We start from the raw sequence: 15,329 nt of genomic DNA on the forward strand, positions 1-15,329 counted from the left end.
ACCTCTCTCTTTATACACAAACAACTACTGCTCAGGAAGTAGGAAGGCAGAAGGTGGGGCAGTTTATGAAAATGTATGCTGTCAATGTGCCTTGCAGATTCATGCAGAATTTCTAGATCCTTGCTGGAAACAAGAGAGCAGGCCTTGTTTCAGATCAACTGTCCCTAGCAAGGAACGTCTGAGCACATCCATTCTTTTGCTCTCTAGCCCCTGGCTTGGGACTCACCCTCACTGGCTGAGGAGTGAAGTTCTGCATACCAACGTTGCATAGAAGGTATGTTTGTGATTGGTTTGAGATGGGTGGGAGGTCAAGAGCAGGGAAAAGCAAGTCACTTTCACTTCTAGTCTCCTCTTCTATGCCTACCTGCCGTTCACTCACTCTGTCTTTGTTTCATTCTCTCCTTCCTCAACACCCCATCTCACTCACTCGCTCTATCATTTGTGCTCTTTCCCCTTGCTCTTCATTTCATAGTGGAAACATCTCTTGAATGGATCATTAGAAAATGAGGTTACATAAAATTAAAAATCTACTTATTGGAAACCAAAAATATCACAAGACTGAATGTAAGCCATTTCTTCAATAAAAGGGATTTTTTAGGCACCCCCAAAAAACACATAAAACACCACTAGTGCTAGAAGAATATTATAAGAGCTTGAAGACAGAATTGGGCAAATTCATTTGCAGTTGAAACTGAAGTTTGGTACTTATTCAGATATTATATGCACTGCCAATTTTTAGCTGAGATTCTGAAGGAACGCAGAGACAAAATGGACTTAAAGTTTTGTCAGAAGTGAGATTCGAACCCACGCCTCCAGGAGAGACTGCGGCCTTAACGCTGCGCCTTAGACCACTCGGCCATCCTGACCACATGTTGCTTGTTCATCTACATAGTGAGAAAGATAGTGTGAACAAAAAAAACACACATCTTAGGCCACGAGTGGCTATAGCAAGAAAAAAACTCACTGCACTTTTCCAAAAAGACAACCATATAAGCCCATGTGAGGGAAATGATCTGATTTTCTCCCTCAAGAAAAAAGAAGATTAAACACAGGTTTGTCAGAAGTGGGATTTGAACCCACGCCTCCAGAAGAGACTGCGACCTGAACGCAGCGCCTTAGACCACTCGGCCATCCTGACTTGCATTTGCAGCACCTTCCACAAGCCAGACAGCCATGCAAGTTTGGTACCGAAAAGGCATGCCCTCAATTTATTTATCCCATTATAAGCATTTCCAACAGATCTTTGAACAATCCATACAGAGCAGTACCTATGAAGAACTCTTTAGACCTTTAAAGCGTACAAAGAGAAAGTGCTATTCACCAGCCACTTGAACGGCGCAAAGCTGCTTTGAAATTGAGTCAACAGCCACATCTTGGCTGACTAAAGCAAATTCAACAAGGGAGCTCAATGTCACAACATAGGGTGGAATACACAAATCTAAGCAGCCCCTGATCACAGCCCTGAGGACATTGCTGTAAGTGTGCTGGAGTACAGCTGTCTACCAGGTGCTTGGCGTTCTTCCAAATTTGCATGGCCTGTCTGGCCAGGGAATACAAGAGCATGACTCTTCTAGATGAGCTCTTACATGGGTCCTAAGCTCATTTGGTAAGGATTGCACTTTATCAGCAAGACTTTGTACAACAGAAATATATGAGAAACCCAAGCTCTCTTGACTAGACGAGGACGGAATAACGTCCCAGGTGAAGACGAACAGATGCAACTTCCATCAGATGTTATCCTGATGAAGAAGATTATATCTCCAAAAGTCATTTCAGAAGTGGGATTTCGAACCCACGCCTCCAGAGGAGACTGCAGCCTAAACACAGTGCCTTAGACCACTCGGCCATCCTGACAGTGAAGAGTCCTAAGAAATGTATAAAAGTCACTCAGAAATTTCTGCGTCCATGCAAGCTTGAAATAATTTCAACCTTCAAACACAAGGTGCAACTTTTTGCACAGGACAATAAACACAGAAGATCACATATGAAAGCATTTCATTTCACAGGTGTACTTTTTTTAATGCTTTTAGAATAACTTATACCTCTCACCAGCTATTTAGGGTTCTGTATCCTACTCACAAAATTATCTTGCCTGCGACCTCTCTCTTTATACACAAACAACTATTGCTCAGGAAGTAGGAAGGCAGAAGGTGGGGCAGTTTATGCAAATTTATGCTGTCAATGTGCCTTGCAGATTCATGCAGAATTTCTAGATCCTTGCTGGAAACAAGAGAGCAGGCCTTGTTTCAGATCAACTGTCCCTAGCAAGGAACGTCTGAGTACATCCATTCTTTTGCTCTCTAGCCCCTGGCTTGGGACTCACCCTCACTGGCTGAGGAGTGAAGTTCTGCATACCAACGTTGCATAGAAGGTATGTTTGTGATTGGTTTGAGATGGGTGGGAGGTCAAGAGCAGGGAAAAGCAAGTCACCTTCACTTCTAGTCTCCTCTTCTATGCCTACCTGCCGTTCACTCACTCTGTCTTTATTTCATTCTCTCCTTCCTCAACACCCCATCTCACTCACTGGCTCTATCATTTGTGCTCTTTCCCCTTGCTCTTCATTTCATAGTGGAAACATCTCTTGAATGGATCATTAGAAAATGAGGTTACATAAAATTAAAAATCTACTTATTGGAAACCAAAAATATCACAAGACTGAATGTAAGCCATTTCTTCAATAAAAGGGATTTTTTAGGCACCCCCCAAAAAACACATAAAACACCACTAGTGCTAGAAGAATATTATACGAGCTTGAAGACAGAATTGGGCAAATTCATTTGCAGTTGAAACTGAAGTTTGGTACTTATTCAGATATTATATGCACTGCCAATTTTTAGCTGAGATTCTGAAGGAACGCAGTGTCAAAATGAACTTAAAGTTTTGTCAGAAGTGGGATTCGAACCCACGCCTCCAGGAGAGACTGCGGCCTTAACGCAGCGCCTTAGACCACTCGGCCATCCTGACAACATGTTGCTTGTTCATCTACATAGTGAGAAAGATAGTGTGAACAAAAAAACACACATCTTAGGCCATGAGTGGCTATAGCAAGAAAAAAACTCACTGCACTTTTCCAAAAAGACAACCATATAAGCCCATGTGAGGGAAATGATCTGATTTTCTCCCTCAAGAAAAAAGAAGATTAAACACAGGTTTGTCAGAAGTGAGATTTGAACCCACGCCTCCAGAAGAGACTGCGACCTGAACGCAGCGCCTTAGACCACTCGGCCATCCTGACTTGCATTTGCAGCACCTTCCACAAGCCAGACAGCCATGCAAGTTTGGTACCGAAAAGGCATGCCCTCAATTTATTTATCCCATTATAAGCATTTCCAACAGATCTTTGAACAATCCATACAGAGCAGTACCTATGAAGAACTCTTTAGACCTTTAAAGCGTACAAAGAGAAAGTGCTATTCACCAGCCAATTGAACGGCGCAAAGCTGCTTTGAAATTGAGTCAACAGCCACATCTTGGCTGACTAAAGCAAATTCAACAAGGGAGCTCAATGTCACAACATAGGGTGGTATACGCAAATCTAAGCAGCCCCTGATCACAGCCCTGAGGACATTGCTGTAAGTGTGCTGGAGTACAGCTGTCTACCAGGTGCTTGGCATTCTTCCAAATTTGCATGGCCTGTCTGGCCAGGGAATACAAGAGCATGACTCTTCTAGATGAGCTCTTACATGGGTCCTAAGCTCATTTGATAAGGATTGCACTTTATCAGCAAGACTTTGTACAACAGAAATATATGAGAAACCCAAGCTCTCTTGACTAGACGAGGACGGAATAACGTCCCAGGTGAAGACGAACAGATGCAACTTCCATCAGATGTTATCCTGATGAAGAAGATTATATCTCCAAAAGTCATGTCAGAAGTGGGATTCGAACCCACGCCTCCAGAGGAGACTGCGGCCTAAACACAGCGCCTTAGACCACTCAGCCATCCTGACAGCGGAGAGTCCTAAGAAATGTATAAAAGTCACTCAGAAATTTCTGCGTCCATGCAAGCTTGAAATAATTTCAACCTTCAAACACAAGGTGCAACTTTTTGCACAGGACAATAAACACAGAAGATCACATATGAAAGCATTTCATTTCACAGGTGTACTGTTTTTATGCTTTTAGAATAACTTATACCTCTCACCAGCTATTTAGGGTTCTGTATCCTACTCACAAAATTACCTTGCCTGCGACCTCTCTCTTTATACACAAACAACTACTGCTCAGGAAGTAGGAAGGCAGAAGGTGGGGCAGTTTATGAAAATGTATGCTGTCAATGTGCCTTGCAGATTCATGCAGAATTTCTAGATCCTTGCTGGAAACAAGAGAGCAGGCCTTGTTTCAGATCAACTGTCCCTAGCAAGGAACGTCTGAGCACATCCATTCTTTTGCTCTCTAGCCCCTGGCTTGGGACTCACCCTCACTGGCTGAGGAGTGAAGTTCTGCATACCAACGTTGCATAGAAGGTATGTTTGTGATTGGTTTGAGATGGGTGGGAGGTCAAGAGCAGGGAAAAGCAAGTCACTTTCACTTCTAGTCTCCTCTTCTATGCCTACCTGCCGTTCACTCACTCTGTCTTTGTTTCATTCTCTCCTTCCTCAACACCCCATCTCACTCACTCGCTCTATCATTTGTGCTCTTTCCCCTTGCTCTTCATTTCATAGTGGAAACATCTCTTGAATGGATCATTAGAAAATGAGGTTACATAAAATTAAAAATCTACTTATTGGAAACCAAAAATATCACAAGACTGAATGTAAGCCATTTCTTCAATAAAAGGGATTCTTTAGGCACCCCCAAAAAACACATAAAACACCACTAGTGCTAGAAGAATATTATAAGAGCTTGAAGACAGAATTGGGCAAATTCATTTGCAGTTGAAACTGAAGTTTGGTACTTATTCAGATATTATATGCACTGCCAATTTTTAGCTGAGATTCTGAAGGAACGCAGAGACAAAATGGACTTAAAGTTTTGTCAGAAGTGAGATTCGAACCCACGCCTCAAGGAGAGACTGCGGCCTTAACGCAGCGCCTTAGACCACTCGGCCATCCTGACCACATGTTGCTTGTTCATCTACATAGTGAGAAAGATAGTGTGAACAAAAAAAACACACATCTTAGGCCATGAGTGGCTATAGCAAGAAAAAAACTCACTGCACTTTTCCAAAAAGACAACCATATAAGCCCATGTGAGGGAAATGATCTGATTTTCTCCCTCAAGAAAAAAGAAGATTAAACACAGGTTTGTCAGAAGTGGGATTTGAACCCACGCCTCCAGAAGAGACTGCGACCTGAACGCAGCGCCTTAGACCACTCGGCCATCCTGACTTGCATTTGCAGCACCTTCCACAAGCCAGACAGCCATGCAAGTTTGGTACCGAAAAGGCATGCCCTCAATTTATTTATCCCATTATAAGCATTTCCAACAGATCTTTGAACAATCCATACAGAGCAGTACCTATGAAGAACTCTTTAGACCTTTAAAGCGTACAAAGAGAAAGTGCTATTCACCAGCCACTTGAACGGCGCAAAGCTGCTTTGAAATTGAGTCAACAGCCACATCTTGGCTGACTAAAGCAAATTCAACAAGGGAGCTCAATGTCACAACATAGGGTGGAATACACAAATCTAAGCAGCCCCTGATCACAGCCCTGAGGACATTGCTGTAAGTGTGCTGGAGTACAGCTGTCTACCAGGTGCTTGGCATTCTTCCAAATTTGCATGGCCTGTCTGGCCAGGGAATACAAGAGCATGACTCTTCTAGATGAGCTCTTACATGGGTCCTAAGCTCATTTGGTAAGGATTGCACTTTATCAGCAAGACTTTGTACAACAGAAATATATGAGAAACCCAAGCTCTCTTGACTAGACGAGGACGGAATAACGTCCCAGGTGAAGACGAACAGATGCAACTTCCATCAGATGTTATCCTGATGAAGAAGATTATATCTCCAAAAGTCATTTCAGAAGTGGGATTTCGAACCCACGCCTCCAGAGGAGACTGCAGCCTAAACACAGTGCCTTAGACCACTCGGCCATCCTGACAGTGAAGAGTCCTAAGAAATGTATAAAAGTCACTCAGAAATTTCTGCGTCCATGCAAGCTTGAAATAATTTCAACCTTCAAACACAAGGTGCAACTTTTTGCACAGGACAATAAACACAGAAGATCACATATGAAAGCATTTCATTTCACAGGTGTACTTTTTTTTATGCTTTTAGAATAACTTATACCTCTCACCAGCTATTTAGGGTTCTGTATCCTACTCACAAAATTATCTTGCCTGCGACCTCTCTCTTTATACACAAACAACTATTGCTCAGGAAGTAGGAAGGCAGAAGGTGGGGCAGTTTATGCAAATTTATGCTGTCAATGTGCCTTGCAGATTCATGCAGAATTTCTAGATCCTTGATGGAAACAAGAGAGCAGGCCTTGTTTCAGATCAACTGTCCCTAGCAAGGAACGTCTGAGTACATCCATTCTTTTGCTCTCTAGCCCCTGGCTTGGGACTCACCCTCACCGGCTGAGGAGTGAAGTTCTGCATACCAACGTTGCATAGAAGGTATGTTTGTGATTGGTTTGAGATGGGTGGGAGGTCAAGAGCAGGGAAAAGCAAGTCACCTTCACTTCTAGTCTCCTCTTCTATGCCTACCTGCCGTTCACTCACTCTGTCTTTGTTTCATTCTCTCCTTCCTCAACACCCCATCTCACTCACTGGCTCTATCATTTGTGCTCTTTCCCCTTGCTCTTCATTTCATAGTGGAAACATCTCTTGAATGGATCATTAGAAAATGAGGTTACATAAAATTAAAAATCTACTTATTGGAAACCAAAAATATCACAAGACTGAATGTAAGCCATTTCTTCAATAAAAGGGATTTTTTAGGCACCCCCCAAAAAACACATAAAACACCACTAGTGCTAGAAGAATATTATACGAGCTTGAAGACAGAATTGGGCAAATTCATTTGCAGTTGAAACTGAAGTTTGGTACTTATTCAGATATTATATGCACTGCCAATTTTTAGCTGAGATTCTGAAGGAACGCAGAGACAAAATGGACTTAAAGTTTTGTCAGAAGTGGGTTTGGAACCCACGCCTCCAGGAGAGACTGCGGCCTTAATGCAGTGCCTTAGACCACTCGGTCATCCTGACCACATGTTGCTTGTTCATCTACATAGTGAGAAAGATAGTGTGAACAAAAAAACACACATCTTAGGCCATGAGTGGCTATAGCAAGAAAAAAACTCACTGCACTTTTCTAAAAAGACAACCATATAAGCCCATGTGAGGGAAATGATCTGATTTTCTCCCTCAAGAAAAAAGAAGATTAAACACAGGTTTGTCAGAAGTGAGATTTGAACCCACGCCTCCAGAAGAGACTGCGACCTGAACGCAGCGCCTTAGACCACTCGGCCATCCTGACTTGCATTTGCAGCACCTTCCACAAGCCAGACAGCCATGCAAGTTTGGTACCGAAAAGGCATGCCCTCAATTTATTTATCCCATTATAAGCATTTCCAACAGATCTTTGAACAATCCATACAGAGCAGTACCTATGAAGAACTCTTTAGACCTTTAAAGCGTACAAAGAGAAAGTGCTATTCACCAGCCAATTGAACGGCGCAAAGCTGCTTTGAAATTGAGTCAACAGCCACATCTTGGCTGACTAAAGCAAATTCAACAAGGGAGCTCAATGTCACAACATAGGGTGGTATACGCAAATCTAAGCAGCCCCTGATCACAGCCCTGAGGACATTGCTGTAAGTGTGCTGGAGTACAGCTGTCTACCAGGTGCTTGGCATTCTTCCAAATTTGCATGGCCTGTCTGGCCAGGGAATACAAGAGCATGACTCTTCTAGATGAGCTCTTACATGGGTCCTAAGCTCATTTGATAAGGATTGCACTTTATCAGCAAGACTTTGTACAACAGAAATATATGAGAAACCCAAGCTCTCTTGACTAGACGAGGACGGAATAACGTCCCAGGTGAAGACGAACAGATGCAACTTCCATCAGATGTTATCCTGATGAAGAAGATTATATCTCCAAAAGTCATGTCAGAAGTGGGATTCGAACCCACGCCTCCAGAGGAGACTGCAGCCTAAACACAGCGCCTTAGACCACTCAGCCATCCTGACAGTGGAGAGTCCTAAGAAATGTATAAAAGTCACTCAGAAATTTCTGCGTCCATGCAAGCTTGAAATAATTTCAACCTTCAAACACAAGGTGCAACTTTTTGCACAGGACAATAAACACAGAAGATCACATATGAAAGCATTTCATTTCACAGGTGTACTGTTTTTATGCTTTTAGAATAACTTATACCTCTCACCAGCTATTTAGGGTTCTGTATCCTACTCACAAAATTACCTTGCCTGCGACCTCTCTCTTTATACACAAACAACTACTGCTCAGGAAGTAGGAAGGCAGAAGGTGGGGCAGTTTATGAAAATGTATGCTGTCAATGTGCCTTGCAGATTCATGCAGAATTTCTAGATCCTTGCTGGAAACAAGAGAGCAGGCCTTGTTTCAGATCAACTGTCCCTAGCAAGGAACGTCTGAGCACATCCATTCTTTTGCTCTCTAGCCCCTGGCTTGGGACTCACCCTCACTGGCTGAGGAGTGAAGTTCTGCATACCAACGTTGCATAGAAGGTATGTTTGTGATTGGTTTGAGATGGGTGGGAGGTCAAGAGCAGGGAAAAGCAAGTCACTTTCACTTCTAGTCTCCTCTTCTATGCCTACCTGCCGTTCACTCACTCTGTCTTTGTTTCATTCTCTCCTTCCTCAACACCCCATCTCACTCACTCGCTCTATCATTTGTGCTCTTTCCCCTTGCTCTTCATTTCATAGTGGAAACATCTCTTGAATGGATCATTAGAAAATGAGGTTACATAAAATTAAAAATCTACTTATTGGAAACCAAAAATATCACAAGACTGAATGTAAGCCATTTCTTCAATAAAAGGGATTTTTTTAGTCACCCCCAAAAAACACATAAAACACCACTAGTGCTAGAAGAATATTATAAGAGCTTGAAGACAGAATTGGGCAAATTCATTTGCAGTTGAAACTGAAGTTTGGTACTTATTCAGATATTATATGCACTGCCAATTTTTAGCTGAGATTCTGAAGGAACGCAGAGACAAAATGGACTTAAAGTTTTGTCAGAAGTGAGATTCGAACCCACGCCTCAAGGAGAGACTGCGGCCTTAACGCAGCGCCTTAGGCCACTCGGCCATCCTGACCACATGTTGCTTGTTCATCTACATAGTGAGAAAGATAGTGTGAACAAAAAAAACACACATCTTAGGCCATGAGTGGCTATAGCAAGAAAAAAACTCACTGCACTTTTCCAAAAAGACAACCATATAAGCCCATGTGAGGGAAATGATCTGATTTTCTCCCTCAAGAAAAAAGAAGATTAAACACAGGTTTGTCAGAAGTGGGATTTGAACCCACGCCTCCAGAAGAGACTGCGACCTGAACGCAGCGCCTTAGACCACTCGGCCATCCTGACTTGCATTTGCAGCACCTTCCACAAGCCAGACAGCCATGCAAGTTTGGTACCGAAAAGGCATGCCCTCAATTTATTTATCCCATTATAAGCATTTCCAACAGATCTTTGAACAATCCATACAGAGCAGTACCTATGAAGAACTCTTTAGACCTTTAAAGCGTACAAAGAGAAAGTGCTATTCACCAGCCACTTGAACGGCGCAAAGCTGCTTTGAAATTGAGTCAACAGCCACATCTTGGCTGACTAAAGCAAATTCAACAAGGGAGCTCAATGTCACAACATAGGGTGGAATACACAAATCTAAGCAGCCCCTGATCACAGCCCTGAGGACATTGCTGTAAGTGTGCTGGAGTACAGCTGTCTACCAGGTGCTTGGCATTCTTCCAAATTTGCATGGCCTGTCTGGCCAGGGAATACAAGAGCATGACTCTTCTAGATGAGCTCTTACATGGGTCCTAAGCTCATTTGGTAAGGATTGCACTTTATCAGCAAGACTTTGTACAACAGAAATATATGAGAAACCCAAGCTCTCTTGACTAGACGAGGACGGAATAACGTCCCAGGTGAAGACGAACAGATGCAACTTCCATCAGATGTTATCCTGATGAAGAAGATTATATCTCCAAAAGTCATGTCAGAAGTGGGATTTCGAACCCACGCCTCCAGAGGAGACTGCAGCCTAAACACAGTGCCTTAGACCACTCGGCCATCCTGACAGTGAAGAGTCCTAAGAAATGTATAAAAGTCACTCAGAAATTTCTGCGTCCATGCAAGCTTGAAATAATTTCAACCTTCAAACACAAGGTGCAACTTTTTGCACAGGACAATAAACACAGAAGATCACATATGAAAGCATTTCATTTCACAGGTGTACTTTTTTTAATGCTTTTAGAATAACTTATACCTCTCACCAGCTATTTAGGGTTCTGTATCCTACTCACAAAATTATCTTGCCTGCGACCTCTCTCTTTATACACAAACAACTATTGCTCAGGAAGTAGGAAGGCAGAAGGTGGGGCAGTTTATGCAAATTTATGCTGTCAATGTGCCTTGCAGATTCATGCAGAATTTCTAGATCCTTGCTGGAAACAAGAGAGCAGGCCTTGTTTCAGATCAACTGTCCCTAGCAAGGAACGTCTGAGTACATCCATTCTTTTGCTCTCTAGCCCCTGGCTTGGGACTCACCCTCACTGGCTGAGGAGTGAAGTTCTGCATACCAACGTTGCATAGAAGGTATGTTTGTGATTGGTTTGAGATGGGTGGGAGGTCAAGAGCAGGGAAAAGCAAGTCACCTTCACTTCTAGTCTCCTCTTCTATGCCTACCTGCCGTTCACTCACTCTGTCTTTGTTTCATTCTCTCCTTCCTCAACACCCCATCTCACTCACTGGCTCTATCATTTGTGCTCTTTCCCCTTGCTCTTCATTTCATAGTGGAAACATCTCTTGAATGGATCATTAGAAAATGAGGTTACATAAAATTAAAAATCTACTTATTGGAAACCAAAAATATCACAAGACTGAATGTAAGCCATTTCTTCAATAAAAGGGATTTTTTAGGCACCCCCCAAAAAACACATAAAACACCACTAGTGCTAGAAGAATATTATACGAGCTTGAAGACAGAATTGGGCAAATTCATTTGCAGTTGAAACTGAAGTTTGGTACTTATTCAGATATTATATGCACTGCCAATTTTTAGCTGAGATTCTGAAGGAACGCAGAGACAAAATGGACTTAAAGTTTTGTCAGAAGTGGGTTTGGAACCCACGCCTCCAGGAGAGACTGCGGCCTTAATGCAGTGCCTTAGACCACTCGGTCATCCTGACCACATGTTGCTTGTTCATCTACATAGTGAGAAAGATAGTGTGAACAAAAAAACACACATCTTAGGCCATGAGTGGCTATAGCAAGAAAAAAACTCACTGCACTTTTCCAAAAAGACAACCATATAAGCCCATGTGAGGGAAATGATCTGATTTTCTCCCTCAAGAAAAAAGGAGATTAAACACAGGTTTGTCTGAAGTGGGATTTGAACCCACGCCTCCAGAAGAGACTGCGACCTGAACGCAGCGCCTTAGACCACTGGGCCATCCTGACTTGCATTTGCAGCACCTTCCACAAGCCAGACAGCCATGCAAGTGGGGTACCGAAAAGGCATGCCCTCAATTTATTTATCCCATTATAAGCATTTCCAACAGATCTTTGAACAATCCATACAGAGCAGTACCTATGAAGAACTCTTTAGACCTTTAATGAGTACAAAGAGAAAGTGCTATTCACCAGCCACTTGAACGGCCCAAAGCTGCTTTGAAATTGAGTCAATAGCCACATCTTGGCTGACTAAAGCAAATTCAACAAGGGATCTCAATGTCACAACATAGGGTGGAATTCGCAAATCTAAGTAGCCCCTGATCACTGCCCTGAGGAAATTGCTGTAAGTGTGCTGGAGTCCAGCTGTCTACCAGGTGCTTGGCATTCTTCCAAATGTGTATGGCCTGTCTGGCCAGGGAATACAAGAGAATTACTCTTCTAGATGAGCTCTTACATGGGTCATAAGCTTATCTGGTAAGGATTGCACTTTATCAGCAAGACTTTGTACAACAGAAATATATGAGAAACTCAAGCTCTCTTGACTAGACGAGGACAGAATAACGTCCCAGGTGAAGACGAACAGAAGCAACTTCCATCAGATGTTATCCTGATGAAGAAGATTATATCTCCAAAAGTGATTTCAGAAGTGGGATTCGAACCCACGCCTTCAGAGGAGACTGCAGCCTAAACACAGCGCCTTAGACCACTCGGCCATCCTGACAGTGAAGAGTCCTAAGAAATGTATAAAAGTCACTCAGAAATTTCTGCGTCCATGCAAGCTTGAAATAATTTCAACCTTCAAACACAAGGTGCAACTTTTTGCACAGGACAATAAACACAGAAGATCACATATGAAAGCATTTCATTTCACAGGTGTACTGTTTTTATGCTTTTAGAATAACTTATACCTCTCACCAGCTATTTAGGGTTCTGTATCCTACTCACAAAATTACCTTGCCTGCGACCTTTCTCTCTATACACAAACAACTACTGCTCAGGAAGTAGGAAGGCAGAAGGTGGGGCAGTTTATGCAAATTTATGCTGGCAATGTGCCTTGCACATTCATGCAGAATTTCTAGATCCTTGCTGGAAACAAGAGAGCAGGCCTTGTTTCAGATCAACTGTCCCTAGCAAGGAACGTCTGAGCACATCCATTCTTTTGCTCTCTAGCCCCTGGCTTGGGACTCACCCTCACTGGCTGAGGAGTGAAGTTCTGCATACCAACTTTGCATAGAAGGTATGTTTGTGATTGGTTTGAGATGGGTGGGAGGTCAAGAGCAGGGAAAAGCAAGTCACTTTCACTTCTAGTCTCCTCTTCTATGCCTACCTGCCGTTCACTCACTCTGTCTTTGTTTCATTTTCTCCTTCCTCAACACCCCATCTCACTCACTCGCTCTATCATTTGTGCTCTTTCCCCTTGCTCTTCATTTCATAGTGGAAACATCTCTTGAATGGATCATTAGAAAATGAGTTTACATAAAATTAAAAATCTACTTATTGGAAACCAAAAATATCACAAGACTGAATGTAAGCCATTTCTTCAATAAAAGGGATTTTTTAGGCACCCCCCAAAAAACACATAAAACACCACTAGTGCTAGAAGAATATTATACGAGCTTGAAGACAGAATTGGGCAAATTCATTTGCAGTTGAAACTGAAGTTTGGTACTTATTCAGATATTATATGCACTGCCAATTTTTAGCTGAGATTCTGAAGGAACGCAGAGACAAAATGGACTTAAAGTTTTGTCAGAAGTGGGATTCGAACCCACGCCTCCAGGAGAGACTGCGGCCTTAATGCAGTGCCTTAGACCACTCGGCCATCCTGACCACATGTTGCTTGTTCATCTACATAGTGAGAAAGATAGTGTGAACAAAAAAACACACATCTTAGGCCATGAGTGGCTATAGCAAGAAAAAAACTCACTGCACTTTTCCAAAAAGACAACCATATAAGCCCATGTGAGGGAAATGATCTGATTTTCTCCCTCAAGAAAAAAGAAGATTAAACACAGGTTTGTCAGAAGTGAGATTTGAACCCACGCCTCCAGAAGAGACTGCGACCTGAACGCAGCGCCTTAGACCACTCGGCCATCCTGACTTGCATTTGCAGCACCTTCCACAAGCCAGACAGCCATGCAAGTTTGGTACCGAAAAGGCATGCCCTCAATTTATTTATCCCATTATAAGCATTTCCAACAGATCTTTGAACAATCCATACAGAGCAGTACCTATGAAGAACTCTTTAGACCTTTAAAGCGTACAAAGAGAAAGTGCTATTCACCAGCCAATTGAACGGCGCAAAGCTGCTTTGAAATTGAGTCAACAGCCACATCTTGGCTGACTAAAGCAAATTCAACAAGGGAGCTCAATGTCACAACATAGGGTGGTATAGGCAAATCTAAGCAGCCCCTGATCACAGCCCTGAGGACATTGCTGTAAGTGTGCTGGAGTACAGCTGTCTACCAGGTGCTTGGCATTCTTCCAAATTTGCATGGCCTGTCTGGCCAGGGAATACAAGAGCATGACTCTTCTAGATGAGCTCTTACATGGGTCCTAAGCTCATTTGATAAGGATTGCACTTTATCAGCAAGACTTTGTACAACAGAAATATATGAGAAACCCAAGCTCTCTTGACTAGACGAGGACGGAATAACGTCCCAGGTGAAGACGAACAGATGCAACTTCCATCAGATGTTATCCTGATGAAGAAGATTATATCTCCAAAAGTCATGTCAGAAGTGGGATTCGAACCCACGCCTCCAGAGGAGACTGCGGCCTAAACACAGCGCCTTAGACCACTCAGCCATCCTGACAGTGGAGAGTCCTAAGAAATGTATAAAAGTCACTCAGAAATTTCTGCGTCCATGCAAGCTTGAAATAATTTCAACCTTCAAACACAAGGTGCAACTTTTTGCACAGGACAATAAACACAGAAGATCACATATGAAAGCATTTCATTTCACAGGTGTACTGTTTTTATGCTTTTAGAATAACTTATACCTCTCACCAGCTATTTAGGGTTCTGTATCCTACTCACAAAATTACCTTGCCTGCGACCTCTCTCTTTATACACAAACAACTACTGCTCAGGAAGTAGGAAGGCAGAAGGTGGGGCAGTTTATGAAAATGTATGCTGTCAATGTGCCTTGCAGATTCATGCAGAATTTCTAGATCCTTGCTGGAAACAAGAGAGCAGGCCTTGTTTCAGATCAACTGTCCCTAGCAAGGAACGTCTGAGCACATCCATTCTTTTGCTCTCTAGCCCCTGGCTTGGGACTCACCCTCACTGGCTGAGGAGTGAAGTTCTGCATACCAACGTTGCATAGAAGGTATGTTTGTGATTGGTTTGAGATGGGTGGGAGGTCAAGAGCAGGGAAAAGCAAGTCACTTTCACTTCTAGTCTCCTCTTCTATGCCTACCTGCCGTTCACTCACTCTGTCTTTGTTTCATTCTCTCCTTCCTCAACACCCCATCTCACTCACTCGCTCTATCATTTGTGCTCTTTCCCCTTGCTCTTCATTTCATAGTGGAAACATCTCTTGAATGGATCATTAGAAAATGAGGTTACATAAAATTAAAAATCTACTTATTGGAAACCAAAAATATCACAAGACTGAATGTAAGCCATTTCTTCAATAAAAGGGATTTTTTAGGCACCCCCAAAAAACATATAAAACACCACTAGTGCTAGAAGAATATTATAAGAGCTTGA

General features: G+C 42.7%; 13 non-coding genes across 13 annotated transcripts; all 13 read right to left on the reverse strand.

Annotated features, from left to right (window-relative positions):
- Positions 1 to 1,055: 1,055 nt before the first annotated feature.
- Positions 1,056 to 1,138, reverse strand: TRNAL-CAG (transfer RNA leucine (anticodon CAG)). Its single transcript has one exon. It is a non-coding gene; the product is annotated as a tRNA-Leu (tRNA).
- Positions 1,139 to 2,881: 1,743 nt separating this feature from the next.
- Positions 2,882 to 2,964, reverse strand: TRNAL-AAG (transfer RNA leucine (anticodon AAG)). The gene has a single exon. It is a non-coding gene; the product is annotated as a tRNA-Leu (tRNA).
- Positions 2,965 to 3,152: 188 nt separating this feature from the next.
- On the reverse strand, positions 3,153 to 3,235 carry TRNAL-CAG (transfer RNA leucine (anticodon CAG)). Its single transcript has one exon. It is a non-coding gene; the product is annotated as a tRNA-Leu (tRNA).
- A 632-nt stretch (positions 3,236 to 3,867) lies between these two features.
- On the reverse strand, positions 3,868 to 3,950 carry TRNAL-UAG (transfer RNA leucine (anticodon UAG)). Its single transcript has one exon. It is a non-coding gene; the product is annotated as a tRNA-Leu (tRNA).
- Positions 3,951 to 4,975: 1,025 nt separating this feature from the next.
- Positions 4,976 to 5,058, reverse strand: TRNAL-AAG (transfer RNA leucine (anticodon AAG)). The gene has a single exon. It is a non-coding gene; the product is annotated as a tRNA-Leu (tRNA).
- Positions 5,059 to 5,247: 189 nt separating this feature from the next.
- On the reverse strand, positions 5,248 to 5,330 carry TRNAL-CAG (transfer RNA leucine (anticodon CAG)). Its single transcript has one exon. It is a non-coding gene; the product is annotated as a tRNA-Leu (tRNA).
- A 2,014-nt stretch (positions 5,331 to 7,344) lies between these two features.
- On the reverse strand, positions 7,345 to 7,427 carry TRNAL-CAG (transfer RNA leucine (anticodon CAG)). Its single transcript has one exon. It is a non-coding gene; the product is annotated as a tRNA-Leu (tRNA).
- A 632-nt stretch (positions 7,428 to 8,059) lies between these two features.
- Positions 8,060 to 8,142, reverse strand: TRNAL-UAG (transfer RNA leucine (anticodon UAG)). The gene has a single exon. It is a non-coding gene; the product is annotated as a tRNA-Leu (tRNA).
- A 1,298-nt stretch (positions 8,143 to 9,440) lies between these two features.
- On the reverse strand, positions 9,441 to 9,523 carry TRNAL-CAG (transfer RNA leucine (anticodon CAG)). The gene has a single exon. It is a non-coding gene; the product is annotated as a tRNA-Leu (tRNA).
- Positions 9,524 to 10,155: 632 nt separating this feature from the next.
- TRNAL-UAG (transfer RNA leucine (anticodon UAG)) lies at positions 10,156 to 10,239 on the reverse strand. Its single transcript has one exon. It is a non-coding gene; the product is annotated as a tRNA-Leu (tRNA).
- Positions 10,240 to 13,361: 3,122 nt separating this feature from the next.
- TRNAL-AAG (transfer RNA leucine (anticodon AAG)) lies at positions 13,362 to 13,444 on the reverse strand. The gene has a single exon. It is a non-coding gene; the product is annotated as a tRNA-Leu (tRNA).
- A 188-nt stretch (positions 13,445 to 13,632) lies between these two features.
- Positions 13,633 to 13,715, reverse strand: TRNAL-CAG (transfer RNA leucine (anticodon CAG)). The gene has a single exon. It is a non-coding gene; the product is annotated as a tRNA-Leu (tRNA).
- Positions 13,716 to 14,347: 632 nt separating this feature from the next.
- Positions 14,348 to 14,430, reverse strand: TRNAL-UAG (transfer RNA leucine (anticodon UAG)). The gene has a single exon. It is a non-coding gene; the product is annotated as a tRNA-Leu (tRNA).
- Positions 14,431 to 15,329: the final 899 nt, after the last annotated feature.

Source organism: Lissotriton helveticus, chromosome 8 (genome assembly GCF_964261635.1).
Source record: "Lissotriton helveticus chromosome 8, aLisHel1.1, whole genome shotgun sequence".
Classification (NCBI taxonomy): domain Eukaryota; kingdom Metazoa; phylum Chordata; class Amphibia; order Caudata; family Salamandridae; genus Lissotriton; species Lissotriton helveticus.